The sequence below is a fragment of the Dermacentor andersoni genome, chromosome 8 (genome assembly GCF_023375885.2).
Source record: "Dermacentor andersoni chromosome 8, qqDerAnde1_hic_scaffold, whole genome shotgun sequence".
NCBI lineage: Eukaryota > Metazoa > Arthropoda > Arachnida > Ixodida > Ixodidae > Dermacentor > Dermacentor andersoni.
Window position 1 is genome coordinate 94502041 of NC_092821.1, and position 4752 is coordinate 94506792.

A 4752-nucleotide genomic window follows, 5' to 3' on the forward strand; every position below is an offset into this window, starting at 1 on the left:
CTGTACTAAACGTAAATGATGTACTCGTTTTTCAGCGTTATTAGAAAAAATTATCGGACAGGCAAAAAAACAAGTGAATTTATTAGTGAAACGTGTGATCATACACGCTACGTATGAAAATAATTTATCTGGTTTTGCATGCGAAAACTACAATATGAGTGTAAAGCCTGCCAAGGAGAGTATTGCCGAAATAATCTCGATCCCACATGGTTTTTTCAGGTGACACTTAACATAATTTATGTAATCTAAGTTGACCAGCAGCTTTGTATTCGCCCACGCGGAAATGTGGCCGCATCGTCAGTTGTCTAACCCACGAGGTCGAGCCTAACAGCGCATGCTCCTAGGGGGTCGTTGCCAGCGCAACCCGGACGAAAGACGAAACGAAGTACACGATACGAGCGCTTTTTTCTTTCCTCTGGGTTGCGCTGCCCACCCGTAGGAACATGTTCAATCACCCACTCGCCCAGCTTGCCGGGTTAAGAGCGCAACACTGTAGAAACATACATTAATAGAAAAGTTGGTGAAGACGTATCTTCAGCCACTGCGAATATTGTGAATTTGGCCACGTATATCTTTTCGGTCTTTCCTTCACTCGCTCACCCAATATTTGCACGTTGAGTCTGCCAACGTACAAAAGCACATTGCAAATACTTTTCCAAATAATTGCTGCCACAAAGCGACTGTCTATCATTCATGCAAACTGGCCTTCACCTGGCAGAAATGTGCTCCTAAGTCTTGATTAGCTTTGTGCAGCTTAAATTTAACCAAGTAGACCCAGCTTTTTAAGTAATTGATCGGATGAATGGTGCTGTTTAGGATTGATACGAAGAATAGATTCATTACTTTACGTAATAAATATGAATTACCGACTCTCCACTTTTCAGCAGCACAATGGCAACGCGAAGGAGCGACAGCTCTTTCTCAAAGGAAGAAGCTTCCCCTTCCTCTGGCTGCGACGCCTCCGAGCATGGCATGCCCTCCCGCCGCTGCTGCAAGCCCTACTTCCGGTCATGGCGTCGTTGGCGGATATAAAACGCCTGAACGCCTTCTTTCGACTGCCATATTACGACGCCCGGATATTAGAAGCCTACAACTTTGCTGCCCTGGGACACGTACGTTGACCTCACATTTGACTTTCACGGCCATATTTGTGTCGTTGTGAGATTTTTGACCAACTGTATCGCTGTGCTATAGGCACTGCGCTGAGCAAGAAATAATCTTTTTGGCTCTTCAAGGAAGCAATCTTCAATTAATGTAGGAGGAAGGATCTCGCGCGTAAGCAGTGGTAATTGCAACATGCTTCACCTTTCTCACTTTTGAGCGCATTTTCTCCGTGGAGCTGACGACCGCTTCCTCCAGTTTCGCCATCACAAGCAAGAAATACATAACGCGGCATTGGACAACTGTTTGTGCGACGAACAGGTGGAAGTGTGGTGGATTGTAATACATGAACTTATACATCAACTGAAATGAAATGAAGCGAAATGATGCAGAAACATAAAGGTTCCGCCTTCAAGAGATAAAAGTTTTGTTTCAGGAGCTCTCTCAATAACGTCGTTATTTGCGCTTGTGTGTACATCATTTTGAATCTAAAACATCGCAACACGCAAGAAGGACAAAACAATACACCCACCACGCTGGGTACGCCTTTTTCCATTCCTGTCGAGTTTTCACTGTTACAAATTCGAGACGATCATCCCATAAGACTAGCCTTCGACGTTATGAAGTTATATTTATGTTACGTCAGGCTGCCTTGCGCGTGATTAGTGTCATCCTACGTTTTTCGTTTCAATAATAGCCCATCTACCACGCTCGCGATATCTCGTTCTGACTCCACAAAGCACACTGATGTGTAACCATTGTTTGGTGGCTTCTTGCCGTCGGGGTGATGCGGCAAGCGAATCTGCAAATCTGGCGTACTTAGCGCTATGTACCTTCTCTTCCCTCCCTGTTTCGTGTCTCTATCTTTCAATTCGAAGTGAGATTTCCCGATATGCTAGGAAACGCCATTGTGAATTATTAAAGCATTTATTGTTGGTTCTGGCGGCTGCACACAGGTTGTCGGTCGAGCAATGGCTCGCAAGGTGGACCATGTACGGCGCCAGGATAAATCCATGGACGAACGTTGGCAGCGCTTCTGGGAGAGCTCTGATGTTATCGACTCCAACAACGTTTACTGCGCGGAAGCTACGATTAATGAGGTGAGAATGACAGGGTTCAATTTACAGGCCTCCGCGAGTGATCCTTCAAATTCTCGCACCTACTTTCAGAAGAGTACGATTAGATGCACACATGCGCAGGGGCGGTAAGCAAGCAGCTGCTCTGCGCATGCCCGCGACAATGTTCAGAACGAGGTGAAATTTATCCCAATAAAAGTTTATCCCAATATACCGCGAACGTTTATAATCCAGTTATCTTTTATAAGACAGGAAGCACGAAAAATGACGGGAAAATGACGCAAAATTAGGGGTCACAGCACTTGGTGATGCTTGTTTATTTCGCACAGTGTGGGCCATCAAGCCTAGGGCAAACAAAGGAAAGTAGCCGCGCCATCTTAGAAGGCGCAGAAATTTAGAAGTTTGACTCGTATTTCGCAGATTTCGAAGAATTCTCGAAAATGGTGCAAACGAAGCACTTGCGCTAACATGTTGCTTTAGAATAGCAGAACACGTTGAATTTACGCGCTTTCGCTTTATCGCTTCACGAAAATACATATATTGTAGACGTCTTCATCATGCACTTTCATTGATGGGCATATATTGTATGCAGAAACGATTGGAAGCGTTTTGCTGTGCAGGTGCTTTTACTCTAAATCGTGGATAAGCTCCAGTTCTTTCTCAGATGAGGAGCAGAGTCGCGCCTTTTCACTTAATTATATGCTGCGCTGTTTGGGAGTGGCCACATTATCGTCCTTGCAATATGGGCTTGCTCGACAATAGCTCGTCCGCTTCAGTTTCTTGGGATAGTTACAGAAGGTATACCAAATATAGTAGAAAATGATCTCTAAAAACTAACAGAAAAATTGATGCTTGCAGCGTGGGTGAGGCATTCACAATTGTTTCTGTATTTTTTGTGCATGATAGAATGACACGTGGCGTCAGAAGAGGGTGAACGAATTTGTCGCTAACGATACGCTTCTGGACCACGTCGTCGGCTTGAAGATGGCCTACCTTGCCCTAGTGAGCTCAACCAACAGGGCCAGTCTGTCTTACAGTGAAGGACAACTGCTTCCAGGCATTCATCTGACGAGCAAGCAGCTATTTCTAATACTGCACTGTGCTTTGAGCTGCGCAATGGATGGCAGCCGAGACACCCATCACTCTATCGACAAGAATACCTGCATGGTGGTGTACAGATCCTTCCGACCTTTCATCGACAAGCCATGCGCACAACCCACTGACGAAAATACGCTCAATGATTGTCGCTACGTATAAGAGAATATTTAAAGCCACACAGCAAATCACGACATCGCGTCTTTCGGCTTGCCTTGTGGCATACTTGTGTGATGAGCTGAAGTAATCCTTTAATTTCAACCTCTGCAGGTATTGTGAAAGCTGAAAGTAGTTGCAAATAAAAATAATTTTATTCTTTTGAACTCAACAGATTTTTGTTAGCATGAGTTCCAGACGACCGTTCCAACAACACTATTTCCTTAATTTAAAGAAAAGCCACAAGTGCAGTAACCACCAAGGGTATGCTTCATTTTTTTCGTTCTGTTCCCATAATGTATTTCTCAGTTGGAAGTAATACGCGCACGTCAACTGCAAAGGTAAGCTAACACCTCTTCTTTTGCGCAACAGATCGAAGGTCACGCAATGCGCTTGGCAGATGACTGGTAGTCTTAATGTCAAACAGAAGAATGAGCCCATGACAGGAGAAATGAAGTTGAGCAAATGGCAAAAAAATTACATGGTCTGACGAAATGAGGAAATTTTCAAGGGTCAGCTGGTGTTGGACAAGTTTATTCAAATACTGGGGAGAGAAGACTGCAGTGGATGTATATTGGGCTGACGCTGTTGCTGCTGATCATGATGATAAAGCAGAACGCACGCAAGCTTATCAAGCAGTCAAACAATGACTGATTGCATAGATGTTACTGGCAGCAACTCGGCACTGGGATTGACGAAAATGGATAATAATGATTTCAATGTTTCAATAATGATAACAATAATTTCGCGTACGCACTTAGGAGGATGGGTTAACGGAAAGTTAGGGTGGTCATTTAAGTGCGGTGTGGCACTGCGACAAATGCTATGTAAAAGGGGAATTAGGTGTTACTGATAGCACAAATGGGTTGAATAGATGATAAGCAGGATCATCACTTCCATACCAAGTTATTATTTCAGTACAGCTATAAAGCTGGTTCTTTTACACTAGCTTCGTAGCACAGCGAAACGACCACACGAATAGAACTTAAAAGTCGTGTAACAGTTGGTAGCTCAGCCATATTCTTATAAAAGGAGATATGAAAAAAAGGTTACACAAGCAAAATAATGTTTGCGTGTCAGCAAGCACACTAAGAACAAATGAAAGAATATTAAATGTTCGTCGATCTTCCTTATGGTATGTTGCAGGCCATGTGGGGAGTGGGATGTACCATGGCATAGCTACATTGTGTGCCGTAGTTTCCCCTAATTACTTCGAATAAATGTTACACCGACACTGAGCGCGACAAGGCGCCAGAAACGGGAAGTGATGAACTAAATTGCGAGACACAAAGCATGTGCGAGTTCAACTAAATCTGGAGGGAAG

The 4752-nt window shown here is 44.0% G+C and overlaps 1 long non-coding RNA gene across 1 annotated transcript; it reads left to right on the top strand.

The window, feature by feature from the left end:
- The first annotated feature begins 2059 nt into the window (after positions 1 to 2059).
- LOC129384266 (uncharacterized) lies at positions 2060 to 3600 on the top strand. The gene is made up of 2 exons (XR_011889907.1): positions 2060 to 2201; positions 3084 to 3600. It is a non-coding gene; the product is annotated as an uncharacterized lncRNA (long non-coding RNA).
- The last annotated feature ends 1152 nt before the right edge of the window (positions 3601 to 4752 follow it).